General features: G+C 33.1%; 1 protein-coding gene across 4 annotated transcripts in view; it reads left to right on the forward strand.

The window, feature by feature from the left end:
* The window catches only part of LOC106867686 (protein unc-13 homolog D), a 467,325-nt gene that overhangs the window by 133,924 nt on the left and 330,901 nt on the right, over positions 1–2,500 (forward strand). The window lies entirely within an intron of this gene.

The following is a 2,500-nucleotide window of genomic DNA, read 5'->3' on the forward strand; positions in this document are numbered from 1 at the left end:
TATTGCCATTCTTGGGGAAGTACGAGTGGGAGACATGCATCTGGAAAAGATTGAGAATTACAAGCCACTAAAAGATGAGGCTGCATGGATGCATGCAATGAAGAAAGTAATTGTCATCCCTGTGGTTGTAGGGGTACTGGAAGCATTAGCAATCAGGTTTGAAAAATTTGTTTGAGAAATTGCAACTGACATGAGGATAGAGCATGCTCAGAAAACTGCTTTATTGGGAACAGCGAGGATTTTGAGGTTCATACTTGGAGGTTAAGTGTCATAGAAGAAGACCCTGTGAGATCCTTGACAACAGGTTGTTGTCTACTCTTACAGAATTAATGAAAGCAAGTGAATCAAGAACTCTTAGAAGTGAAATGGGAATAATAATAATAATAATAGTTTATAAAGATTGATATAACTCTTCATGAAGGAAAACACACAATAAGAAGAGTACAATATGATTTATAATAAACAGAGATTGACTCTGTTTATTGAACTGAACAGTATTTTCACTTCCTTGGGTTCAAAATGAAAAATGGAAAAAAATGAAGAAATACAGAAAAAAATTCAACATTTGAACTGAAATCATGCATTACTTTTTAGACAAAATGACTTCAAGCTTTACTCTTTAATAACTGGTAACAAAGAAAAAAAAGGAAAAAGAGAGAAGGAAAGAGAAAGCCGGATAGAGAACACTTAGTCATTAAGTTTTGTGTAAATGTGATGGAATTCTCCTGTCATTTTGTTCATTCTTTCACAATGAACATGTCTTGCCTCTCTTGCAGCTATTTTGCAGAGTATAATGTTCAGAAACTCAGGTGGAAGTTTTACTGGGATTAGAGGTAATGGTTAATATTTCTCTTATATTTTTTGCATCTAAAGTCTACAATAGGTAAATGAGAAAGTATTTGTTTGAAACAAGGATATTTTTCTGAAATATGCTGGTATCTTTCATGTAACACTTTTGAAATACCAGCATAATTTCAGTGCCAGTTAATCATTAAAGGAATTCAATCATAAATTTTACATCAGCTGATAAAATTAGGCTTAAAAGTTTGGCGACCTTGCTAATTTTAGCCACATCATATTTGTGATTTCCTTTAATCGTAATTCACTAAAACTACATTTGGTATTATGATACACAAAACTATTTGCACATTTCCAATAATCCCATATGTCAATACATACAAATCCATTTTACCCTAAAACTGGGATTTGGGATTTGACTTAATTTTATGATGAGGATAAGTATATCAGTGGGGAAGATAAATGTGGGATGTCGTGATTCTGCAAAATGACTCTGTCACTATTTGACTTTCTGAAAACTTAACTTTTGTGTCCAAAACTCGATGGAAATTTAATATTGGATTTACCCCAAAAATCAAGGGATGTAAGCCCTGTTCATTGTGCAACAGCATGAGTCAAGTCAATTCCATTCATAGATTATAACATAAACCTAATTTATACAGAACATGGGACCTGTAAAGATTCCCATCTGATATATACACAGCAGAATGCACCAAATGCAACTTGATTTCTGCTGGTTACATGACAGAAAATTAAATAAAAGATCCAATGAGCAAAGATATAATATCAGGCACAATAACAGTTGTCTGAAGGAACTTACCTAAACATTTTTCATCAAATGGCTGTAAATTCTTGGAATACCTGAAAGCATCAGAAAATATTCTGACTCTATTGCACTTTCTGTCCTGAAAACCTATGAAGATAAAGATATTTGTGAATTACTAACATCATACCTTGGAGGAATGAACAAAATGACAAAAGAATTCCATCACATTTATACAGAATTTTTTGATTAAATGTTCTCAATCCTGCTTTCTATTTTCCTCTTTCTTCCTTTTTTTCTTTTTACTTGTAACCAGTTATGTAAAAGCAGAAATTAATGATGTCATTTTGTCTAAAAAGGAATGCATGATTCCAGTTCAAATGTTAACTTTCTGTATTTCTATGATTTTTTTTTTCCATTTTTCATTTTGAACCCAAAGAAGGCAGACATACTGTCAAAATATTGTTCAATTCAATAAACAGTCATTCTCTATTTATTACAAACCATATTGTGCTCTTCTTATGGCGATTGATGTAACCTTTGTGGAGAGTTACATCAATCTTCATAAATTATCATTTGAGATGCTTCAACCATGATCGTGACTTTGAGATGCTTTGACCATGACAGTGTGAAATGTGTGACCCAAAAGGTTGATAGAATCCTGAAATATATTCCAACAAATGATCTTGTGGAAACAAGGGACCTGATTAAATCTGCTTCAGCTTTAGTAAGTGAACTGGTTAGGAAAAGAGAAAGGAAACCATGCACACAGAAGGAGCCATGATGGAAGCAGAGAATCGAAGGTGAGATTAAGACCTTGTGTATAGATCTGAGTTGCATAGAAGAATGATTCAAAGAGCAATGGAATCATACTAAAGAAAGTGTGAAGACATATCTGGAAACAAAATACCATATAGAAAGGAAGGGATTCAAAACTGC

The sequence above is a fragment of the Octopus bimaculoides genome, chromosome 1 (assembly GCF_046866305.1).
Source record: "Octopus bimaculoides isolate indiv1 chromosome 1, ASM4686630v1, whole genome shotgun sequence".
Taxonomy (NCBI): domain Eukaryota; kingdom Metazoa; phylum Mollusca; class Cephalopoda; order Octopoda; family Octopodidae; genus Octopus; species Octopus bimaculoides.